The sequence below is a fragment of the Porites lutea genome, chromosome 3, assembly GCF_958299795.1.
Source record: "Porites lutea chromosome 3, jaPorLute2.1, whole genome shotgun sequence".
In the NCBI taxonomy this organism is placed as follows: domain Eukaryota; kingdom Metazoa; phylum Cnidaria; class Anthozoa; order Scleractinia; family Poritidae; genus Porites; species Porites lutea.
The window spans coordinates 14,088,409-14,100,414 of NC_133203.1; the positions used below are offsets into that span (position 1 = coordinate 14,088,409).

Consider the following 12,006-nt stretch of genomic DNA (forward strand, 5'->3'; position numbering starts at 1 on the left):
CTACATCGGGTATTTTTCGGGTGTTGCACAACGGAGGGCGCGCAAACTCATCAAGTTTGTTAATTCTACTTTTGAAATTAAGAACTTATTCAACGTGAAAGATCCTCTTCCTGACAGGTTTCGTACGCGCATCGTCTACAAATTTTCCTGTTACATTGGCGAAACAAGCCGACACTTTTCCACGCGCGTGCACGAGCACATGTCTGTGTCATAGGAAAGATCGTCTCACGTTTATAAGCACTTACAGGCTTCTGAGAGTCTTGTCGTACCTCCTGTAGCTTAGGCTGCTTTAAGACCTTAGTCTCTACCCCACAAAGGTATCAGGTTAAGCTTAAGGAGTCTATGTACATTAAGTGGGAAAAGCCTGACTTTAATCAACAGGTCAAAGAAATCAATCTGACGCTTTCTCTATGGATGCGTGCACGCGCATCTATTTTAAATTTTGTTCCCTTTAAATTTATGAAGCGTATTGTTTTGCAAAGCAACGTAACGTATACCATACATTGTAACAGACAAAACATGTTTGTTAAAGTTAAAAAAGTCGCACTATTTTTGAAAATTTGCAGTAAGAAATCTAAAACAAGTTAAACCTATAATTTGATCTGATGACAGGAGGCTCGTAATTAGCATTCAGTTCATCGCTAAAGAAAATGATTATAGTTTTCACAATAATAAATTGTACCAGTACAATGTAAATGTATTATTGACCATACGCAATGGGAATGTGTTAAAAGAACAAAATTTTACACGCACTCTGATTCCATGAAGGACATAATGTAATTTAGATTTTATGGATCTAGTAAAGAAAAAACAGTGAAAAATAAATTGTTCTTCTCAGAGCCCCAGGTATGTTCTTAGCATGTTCTTAATATTCTGGCAAATTTCAGGCTGAACCGTCTTTAAAAAAGGCTTTTATAAAAAAAAAAGAAAACAATCAACAAAAAAGACAAAAAAAAGAGTGCACCGAACGTCCTCAAATTCTCCAACAAGTTTCCAATAAATAAATCACTGAAATAATAACGGTAATATACCTTCTACTTAATTGGCTGTTTTTCTTAGATAATAATGCAATTAACTGTCCGAGCTCTTATTTCCCGATCAACTATCTTTAAGGTGCGGAACGTTTCCTCAGTCAAAGCATGTTGATCACCGTAAATTTCCTTTCTAATGATGAGAGCCTTCTCATAGTATTCTTTAGCTTCACTGTACTGGCCAAGGCTTATGTAAACAACTCCAAGGTTGATGTAACTTGCTGCTACGTTAACATGCTTTTCACCATAAATCTTTTTTCTAATAATCAGAGCCTTCTCATAATATTCTTTAGCTTCACTGTACTGGCCAAGGTCACTGAAAACAGCCCCAAGGTTGTTGTAACTTGCTGCTACGTTAACATGCTTTTCACCATAGATCTCCTTTCTAATGATGAGAGCCTTCTCATAGTATTCTTTAGCTTTACTGTACTGGCCAAGGGCACCGAAAACAGCTCCAAGGTTGTTGTAACCTGCTGCCACGTCACCATGCTTTTCACCATAAATCTCTTTTCTAATAATGAGAGCCTTCTCATAGTATTGTTTAGCTTCACTGTACTGGCCAAGTTTACTGAAAACAGCTCCAAGGATGATGTAACTTGTTGCTACGTCGCCATGCTTTTCACCATAAATCTCTTTTCTAATGATGAGAGCCTTCTCGTAGTATTCTTTAGCTTCACTGTACTGGCCAAGGTCACTGAAAACAGCTCCAAGGTTGACGTAACCTCCTGCTACGTCACCATGCTTTTCACCGTAAATCTCTTTGGTAATGATGAGAGCCTTCTCATAATATTCTTTAGCTTCACTGTACTGGCCAAGGTCACTGAAAACAGCCCCAAGGTTGTTGTAACTTGCTGCTACGTCACCATGCTTTTCACCATAAATCTCTTTTCTAATGATGAGAGCCTTCTCATAGTATTCTTTGGCTTCACTGTACTGGCCAAGGTCAATGAAAACAATTCCCAGATTGTTGTAACTTGCTGCTACGTCGCAATGCTTTTCATCGTAAATCTCTTTTCTAATGATGAGAGCCTTCTCACAGTATTCTATAGCTTCACTGTACTGGCCAAGGTTTCTGTAAACAACTCCCAGGTTGTTGTAACTTACTGCTACGTCAACATGCTTTTCTCCGTAAATCTCTTTGGTAGTGATGAGAGCCTTCTCATAATATTCTTTAGCTTCACTGTACTGGCCAAGTTTTCTGTAAAGTATTCCCAGGTTATTGTAACTTTCTGCTACGTTACCATGCTTTTCACCATAAATCTCTTTTCTAATGATGAGAGCCTTCTCATAGTATTCTTTGGCTTCACTGTACTGGCCAAGGTCAATGAAAACAATTCCCAGATTGTTGTAACTTGCTGCTACGTCGCAATGCTTTTCATCGTAAATCTCTTTTCTAATGATGAGAGCCTTCTCACAGTATTCTATAGCTTCACTGTACTGGCCAAGGTTTCTGTAAACAACTCCCAGGTTGTTGTAACTTACTGCTACGTCAACATGCTTTTCTCCGTAAATCTCTTTGGTAGTGATGAGAGCCTTCTCATAATATTCTTTAGCTTCAGTGTACTGGCTAAGTTTTCTGTAAAGTATTCCCAGGTTATTGTAACTTTCTGCTACGTTACCATGCTTTTCACCATAAATCTCTTTTCTAATGATGAGAGCCTTCTCGTAGTATTCTTTAGCTTCACTGTACTGGCCAAGGTCACTGAAAACAGCTCCAAGGTTGACGTAACCTCCTGCTACGTCACCATGCTTTTCACCGTAAATCTCTTTGGTAATGATGAGAGCCTTCTCATAATATTCTTTAGCTTCACTGTACTGGCCAAGGTCACTGAAAACAGCCCCAAGGTTGTTGTAACTTGCTGCTACGTCACCATGCTTTTCACCATAAATCTCTTTTCTAATGATGAGAGCCTTCTCATAGTATTCTTTGGCTTCACTGTACTGGCCAAGGTCAATGAAAACAATTCCCAGATTGTTGTAACTTGCTGCTACGTCGCAATGCTTTTCATCGTAAATCTCTTTTCTAATGATGAGAGCCTTCTCACAGTATTCTATAGCTTCACTGTACTGGCCAAGGTTTCTGTAAACAACTCCCAGGTTGTTGTAACTTACTGCTACGTCAACATGCTTTTCTCCGTAAATCTCTTTGGTAGTGATGAGAGCCTTCTCATAATATTCTTTAGCTTCACTGTACTGGCCAAGTTTTCTGTAAAGTATTCCCAGGTTATTGTAACTTTCTGCTACGTTACCATGCTTTTCACCATAAATCTCTTTTCTAATGATGAGAGCCTTCTCATAGTATTCTTTGGCTTCACTGTACTGGCCAAGGTCAATGAAAACAATTCCCAGATTGTTGTAACTTGCTGCTACGTCGCAATGCTTTTCATCGTAAATCTCTTTTCTAATGATGAGAGCCTTCTCACAGTATTCTATAGCTTCACTGTACTGGCCAAGGTTTCTGTAAACAACTCCCAGGTTGTTGTAACTTACTGCTACGTCAACATGCTTTTCTCCGTAAATCTCTTTGGTAGTGATGAGAGCCTTCTCATAATATTCTTTAGCTTCACTGTACTGGCCAAGTTTTCTGTAAAGTATTCCCAGGTTATTGTAACTTTCTGCTACGTTACCATGCTTTTCACCATAAATCTCTTTTCTAATGATGAGAGCCTTCTCGTAGTATTCTTTAGCTTCACTGTACTGGCCAAGGTCACTGAAAACAGCTCCAAGGTTGACGTAACCTCCTGCTACGTCACCATGCTTTTCACCGTAAATCTCTTTGGTAATGATGAGAGCCTTCTCATAATATTCTTTAGCTTCACTGTACTGGCCAAGGTCACTGAAAACAGCCCCAAGGTTGTTGTAACTTGCTGCTACGTCACCATGCTTTTCACCATAAATCTCTTTGGTAATGATGAGAGCCCTCTCATAGTATTTTTTAGCTTCACTGTACTGGCCAAGGTCACTAAAAACAGCTCCAAGGTTGATGTAACTTGCTGCTACGTTAACATGCTTTTCACCATAAATCTTTTTTCTAATAATCAGAGCCTTCTCATAGTATTCTTTAGCTTCACAGTACTGGCCAAGTTCACTGAAAACAGCTCCAAGGTTGATGTAACTTGTTGCTACGTCGCCATGCTTTTCACCATAAATCTCTTTGGTAATGATGAGAGCCTTCTCATAGTATTCTTTAGCTTCACAGTACTGGCCAAGGTCACTGAAAACAGCTCCAAGGTTGATGTAACTTGCTGCTACCTCACCATGCTTTTCACCGTAAATCACTTTTTTAATGATGAGAGCCTTCTCATAGTATTCTTTAGCTTCACTGTACTGGCCAAGGTCACTGAAAACAGCTCCAAGGTTGTTGTAACTTTTTGCTACGTCACCATGCTTTTCACCATAAATCTCTTCTCTAATGATGAGAGCCTTCTCATGATATTCTTTAGCTTCACTGTACTGGCCAAGGTCACTAAACACAGCTGCAAGGTTGCTGTAAATTGCTGCTACGTCACCATGCTTTTCACCACAAATCTCTTTGGTAATGATGAGAGCCTTCTCATAGTATTCTTTAGCTTCACTGTACTGGCCAAGGTTCGTGAAAACAGCTCCAAGGTTGTTGTAATTTGTTGCTACCTCACCACGCTTTTCACCATAAATCTCTTTTCTAATGATGGGAGCCTTCTCATAGTATTCTTTAGCTTCAGTGTACTGGCCAAGGTCACTGAAAACAACTCCCAGGTTGTTGTAACTTGCTGCTACGTCACCATGCTTTTCACCGTAAATCACTTTGCTAATAATGAGAGCCTTCTCATAGTATTCTTCAGCTTCACTGTACTGGCCAAGTTCACCAAAAACAGCTCCAAGGAAGATGTAACTTGCTGCTACGTCGCCATGCTTTTCACCATAAATCTCTTTTCTAATGATAAGAGCCTTCTCATAGTATTCTTTAGCTTCACTGTACTGGCCAAGGTCACTGAAAACAGCTCCAAGGATGTTGTAACTTGTTGCTACGTCACCATGGTTTTCACCATAGATCTCCTTTCTAATGATGAGAGCCTTCTCATAGTATTCTTTAGCTTTACTGTACTGGCCAAGGGCACCGAAAACAGCTCCAAGGTTGTTGTAACCTGCTGCCACGTCACCATGCTTTTCACCATAAATCTCTTTTCTAATAATGAGAGCTTTCTCATAGTATTCTTCAGCTTCACTGTACTGGCCAAGTTCACCAAAAACAGCTCCAAGGAAGATGTAACTTGCTGCTACGTTAACATGCTTTTCACCATAAATCTTTTTTCTAATAATCAGAGCCTTCTCATAATATTCTTTAGCTTCACTGTACTGGCCAAGGTCACTGAAAACAGCCCCAAGGTTGTTGTAACTTGCTGCTACGTTAACATGCTTTTCACCGTAAATCTCTTTGGTAATGATGAGAGCCTTCTCATAGTATTCTTTAGCTTCACTGTACTGGCCAAGGTCTCTGAAAACAGCTCCAAGGTTGTTGTAACTTGCTGCTACGTCACCATGCTTTTCACCATAAATCTCTTTTCTAATGATGAGAGCCTTCTCATAGTATTCTTCAGCTTCACTGTACTGGCCAAGGTCAGTGAAAACAGCTCCAAGGTTGTTGTAACTTGTTGCTACGTCACCATGGTTTTCACCGTAAACCTCTTTGGTAATGATGAGAGCCTTCTCAAAGTATTCTTTAGCTTCACTGTACTGGCCAAGGGCACTGAAAACAGCTCCAAGGTTGTTGTAACTTGCTGCTACGTCACCATGCTTTTCACCATAAATCTCTTTTGTAATGTTGAGAGCCTTTTCATGGTATTCTGTAGCTTCACTGTACCTGCCAAGCTCACTGTAAACCTTTCCTTGTATGTTGTAGGTGTCCGCTCTTAACAATTTGTCTTCTTTTAAATCGTTAAGAAAATGTATAAAATTACAGCTTGACGTACTAAAAAGATATGCATCTGACGGGTTACTAAGGCTACAGCACACATCAGCGGTTAAGGAAAGCCACGAAACTAAATTTCCAGGGTTGATTGAATTTAGGATTACTTCTGATTTAGTGAAATCGGTGTTAACAAGTACCTGTAATACTTTACAGTGACTCGTAATTGCACGTAACTTAGCAAACACGTGCCTACTTGAATGTAACAGATTTCTGTTCTCTTCCATTATAGACTGAAAGATCTCAATGACATCAGAAATGCACTGAACTCTATCTGTTGAGTCAATTGTAGATGTTATAATTGACTTGAGCACTTCATGAACGATGTTGTGCATCCTTATAAATGTATATGAACCGTCTTTGTCTTGTGAACAAGACAATAAGGAGGCTTTGAAAAGTTTAGTTTTGATCAATTCTTCTGATTGCCCAGTGATACGTAATTTAACGAAGTCAACAGCAACTTCCATTGGAAGAGACTCAGGTGCGCAAAGAGAAAACAAATACAATACTTCTCGAAGAACGTCATCACTTTCTAAAGCTCTCATAATAGCCATTTCAATGGCAGTAGTTGTCGTTTTGGAATACGCCTTGTTCTGGTTTGCAAGAAGTTTTTCTGTCGCTTCACGTTCGCCGTGGGAAAGTGCCTCCAAGTAGTTTTTCCAACTATAGTTCGGAGAGCCACTGACCAGAACGGTTTGTACATAAAAGGCAGCGGCTGCTAAAGCAAGTGGCTGATACTCAAGAACTTCAGCGACCTTTTCATCTTGGTTCTGATCCTCAATCTGAGATACTTGTCGTAATAGGTTCACTGCGTCATCGGGATGCATTCCTTTGCTAAGAGACTCATGGTAAGTAAGTGGAGCATTGGAGGGTATTGAGCTGCTATCTTGAGTAGTTATTAGCACCTGACCATGGCCCCATTCTTCACTACCGGTCGGAGGTAGATCCCTGCAGACCAATGAAAGGTCAACAACGTTGTCTGCAATTATCAGCCAGTTGGAGAATTGCTTCGTCTTTGGATAAATGACTTGCTTCAGATACTGGATTTTTTCTCTTGGTTTCCCCTTTGTAGAAGTCTCGAGGTTGATGAGAGTGTATTCTGTTATTCCCAAATGTCTTGCCAGACTGGAGTAGGAGTCTGCAAGTGAATCCAGGGTTTCTACATTTAGGGTTGCAACAAACATAAGACCTTCTCCGTCTTCACGCATATCGAAAACTTCCTCTCCCAATTGCCGAGCTAACTGAGTTTTACCACAGCCCGGAATTCCTGAGATATAAATGGTGCTGATGGCTCCTTTACTTTCATTGTGAAGCTCCTCCAGTTTTTTCATGATTCTCGCGACATCACGTGATCGCTTGATAATCTTCTGTGATGGCTTGAATGTCAGAGTACAGAAAGAATCGACTTTGGAATTGATTTCCTGAGTAAGTGTTTCCACTTCTTTCTGTTTTGTTTGTAATGCTCCTTGCGTCATTTCAAGAGAGAATGAAGTCAACTGTAATTCTGAGGTTAGTTTTCTGTTTTCTTCTTCTTTGCTTTTCAAATTCTCGCCAATTGTTTCCACTTCTTCCTGCTTTGTCTGTAATGTGGCTTGACTCAATTGTAATTCGGAGTTTAGATTTTTGTTTTCTTCTTCTTTGGTTTTTAACTCAGCTTGAAGATTACCAGCCTGCATTTTAAGGCTATTTACTTCAGCTGTTGGAAAGTTTGTCTGGTTTTGTATATGATCAACTTCATTTAATGGAAGCTTCAGTGAATTAAAAGCAGCTAACACTCTCGCTACATAATTATGGAATTCAGCATCAGTAAGTTCAACCTCGTTCAAGTGAGCGATATCATTTCGAACATGTCTGAGATCGTTAACTTCTTTTCTGACTGCTGGACTAAGAGTACTGCCAATGCAATCCGAGTACAAAATAGCAAAAAACAGGCAACTGCAATCCCACTCCGCCGTGTTTCCCCCTTGTATTGTCGCTAAAAGTCGCGCATTCTTTGTGTGACTCTTTCGTGATTCTTTATTGTGGAAATCGCGGCCATTTTGTGAAATATCTTTCCATTCCCCAAACGGAGTTGTCTTGTAAAGGAAATCCCACTCTTGTTTAAAGACTTCTCGAAGTCCTTGGGGAACTAAGTTGAAGGCGATGTAACATGCTCTAAAATAGTTTAATTGTTCCAAAGTGTATTCCATGTTTGATTGGGACCTAGTAAAAATGTGCGAAAGAAGAAAGATCAGGTACCTAGATTATTTCAGAAAGTATTTTAAGTCAGAGATCGATAATATGCCAAAGCACAGTGGTGGTGGTGTAGTGGTGGTGGTGGTGGTGCACGGAAAACAATAGAAATGTGGTGGTGGTATATAGCTTCACTATTTAAGAAGCTGTGTTCAAAAAAAGTTGAGTGTGGGGTCGATGTAGGGTCGATGTGGTGGAGGGAAAATGAAAATAAAAATTAAAGTAAAAAAAGGGAAATAAATTAATTGTGAAGGAGCAGGAGGAGGAGTGGGGTGAGGAAAACATTGTATCCCTGCTAAAGAGAGCAAGTTTGCCTTCACCCTCATTAATATGCACGATTTACGCGCCCAGAATCAGTGAACAGAAGTCACCACTCTATGACGTCATCGGCATTAATAAATTCCTGCGCAAAGTAATGATATTCCTGCGCAAAAAAGGGGTTAATTCGGTGCGCCCTATATTTCTGGTTTAACTGTTTTTGTAATTCACAGAATTATGCGAATAATGATCATTTTGGCCGAACATCGTCTGTTGGCCGGGTGTTATTTTCAGCCCTGCTCCGCAAAGTTCAAGCTTGGGTAAAGCTTTACTCTTAACCCCTCCTCCTCCCCCCCCCACTCCCACCTCACCTGCCTTCCCCCCGCCCCTCAACAGGCCGCTAATGGTAGGTTCTTTCAAGTCATCAAAACCTCAATTGATTTGGCATTTTACTGACATATTTGCTGTTTTACAAGGATGTATATCTTTGCAAATCGCCTTTGTAAAGAGTCTCGAGACAAGCCTAGGCCTAGTGGCACGTGCAAATATGCGTATGTAGCAGCTGCTCGGAAGCTGAAAGCCAATTGGCTTACTACCCAAAACGGAAAGCATTGGGAAACAATTGTAAACAATGAATTACCATTGTTTAAAAGAACGAATCAGGAAAGACCTTACGAACAGCTCCTACATCACCGAAATATGGACATATCAACTAACTGTGCATAGCCTGCAGTGCAGGCGTTTTCTTTGAGCGCGCAATTTGCTCGCGAAAGCGCCATGTTGAAACTTCCCAAAGAGAGGAGGAGATGGGGCGAGTCAAAGGGAGCGGGGAGGGGGCCGGGAGGGGGCGCGAGAGAGAAGAGAAAACGCCTGCCCGAAAACACTGTGAAAATGAGAAACACCCCCTAATTAGACGCGCGTGACCGCTCTTCCGGAAATGAGTAGCCGACAATAACAAAACAACCAAACAGTCGCTCCAGTCCAAAGACTCGCATTGTCTTAAGAAAAACAAGCTGGAGTTAATCATTGTTTTTATCTTGACTGAGACACAATGCAATTCTCCACAGCTGATGAAGCTTCAGTTTAAGCTGCAATTCATTCTTCTAAGTTCATCTCTGTAAATCGCTATCCGTGAGAATTTAACATCCTGCAAACAATTTTAAAAAACTAACGAGCTGGGCCCAGCATGATACAACATTGCAGGAAAACATCACATTCTCGGACTAGAAAGAAAATCGCTTAGTTATTCAGATCCTGAGGCACTTTGGACAAAAATAAAGAACCTAACAGCCTTATTTAGCGACAAAAAGAGCTTTACGCTTCAAAAGAGGTTAAAGAAAACGCTCTTGCATCAGAGGGCAAATTATGAAGACCAGAAATTCAAAAAACCACAGAAAATCAATAAGCGTGTCATGACCTCTCAGTGTGAAACAAGCTGGTAAAATCACATTTGCTCAGTCAAAACATAGAACCCCCTAGAACATAATCTACTCGCCAGAAAAAAAACGTATTGGAACAAGAAGCATTTTGGCATGAGGTAAAAGTGGTGTAGGTTTTAGTGCTGTGAGCAAATCTTGTCCTGATGATCAGTGTAGAAATCGCTTTAACTTTCTCACTGCGTAATACACGCGACATTCCCAGCCGCTCCAATTCCAAAAGACTGACGGAAACGGAATAAACAATATAGACTTGCAGTTAATTGACAGACATCAATCTACTTCCCTATGCCGCACCAATCAGGAGCTCCGTTTGCCAGCGTACGGAGTTTCCCAAAAGAACAATGATATCGGGCAGGCGTATTTTTTTTCTCCCCTCCCCCTCCCCCCTTTCCTTCTTTCGCCCTCGCACCTACCGTAAGGGTTACTATTTCTACTCTCCCCAATCTTCCACTGTCATAAAATCAAAGATGGCGGCTACAACAATATTACGAACACGAACAAGGTTTCGCCCACCCAAAATACGCCTGCACTGCAGGCTACGTAATAATTTAAGATTTTCCAGACAAAACTAATGAGTTGGGCTTAACGTGATACAGCATTGCACAAAAACATTACATTCATGGACTAAAGAAAATCGCTTAGTTATTCAGATACAGAAGATACTTTGGAGAAAATTGGAACCCTTATTCAGCCGTAATAAAAAGTTTCACCATCATGCTTCAAAATAGTCTGCTACACAGCCGTTTTTAATGTCGTCACGCAACGCTCTTCGCCGCTAATAGCCACAGTAAATCGATATGTGTGTCATGATCTCTCAGTGTGAAACATGCGGGTAAAATAACATTTACTCAGTGAAAATGTAGAACCTTCCAGAGCATAATCTACCCAGCAGACGAAAAAAACTTTATTGGAACGAGCAGCATTTTGGCATGAGGTAAAAGTCGTGTAGGTTTACCATCTCCTTTTATTGCTGTGATCTTGAACACTTTTACCTTACTACGTCATTTCCGTCATCATCTGTTGCGGTGGACAGCAAGTGGACAGCAAACGGAAGTGCTGTCTCGAAGCCGTAAATTTCGGTCGCCGAAAATGAATTTGAATTCTTTTTTATGCCGTTTTCCTACAGTATTTTGCAAATACATAAGAATTCTAGATCAGGTTATTCAAATCAGGCAATTTCATTGAATTTCATTTGAGTTTCAAAGATTCCAAAATCGGCCCAAGATTTGTTTCCTCGACATTTATCATCGCCTGTACAATAATATTAATGATGTACGAATTATCAAGTTGTTCGTTACAATTAAGTATCCAGCATCATGAAAAAAAGGAAAAGAATCAGGCTGTTGAACACAAGAGGTAAATTAACGACGATTTGCTTGTTGTTTTTTACCTCACCATCGAAATTCTGCTCATGAACATTCTTCCTTGTTTCAACATCTGATGTATTCACTTCTTTCAAAGTTATCAACGCTTTCAAATGACAGAATTCGTGGAACGAACCATTCCGAAAACGCTCGACATCTTTTAGTGTGGGTCTACCACGAATGGTGTGTGGATTTGTAAGCGACATCACCGTGTAATCCATTAATCTTTCCAAATTTTTCGTCTCAAAACATAACATTCGGACAATTGCGCGTTGTTTTTCGAAGCGTTCACTGAGATTGAGAGCATCGTGTCGATTTTCATCCCCAGATTCTGCGCTACCATGACCCGGAACACGTCTTTACAAAACTATTCTTTCTGTCACGTTTAGCTGTATTTGCTTTTTCGCACGTGATCGTGAAGGTCAGAACCAAATTACCATAAGATCAGAGAGAGTTTACAGTTTTACTTTTTGTTATGTCTGTTTTGCACTTGCGATTTTATCGGCTTACTATGTCATAAGCATGAAACGTAACCTGTTTTAACGCAAAAGACAAAGTCTGATTTCTTGCATGGAAGAAAAGCACTTAAACGTGATAAACATTGCGCGTTATTCCAGTCATCCCCCAAAATAAACCACATGCTCATCACGAGACTCATTTCCATACAATGAAAGTCGTCACGATTCTTATCCCCAGTTTCCACGGTCTTCGCTAGGAACGCGGGACCTACAAACTAG

The 12,006-nt window shown here is 40.4% G+C and overlaps 1 pseudogene; it reads right to left on the reverse strand.

Moving 5' to 3' along the window:
* Nucleotides 1-450: 450 nt before the first annotated feature.
* On the reverse strand, nucleotides 451-11,490 carry LOC140931604 (uncharacterized; annotated as a pseudogene).
* Nucleotides 11,491-12,006: the final 516 nt, after the last annotated feature.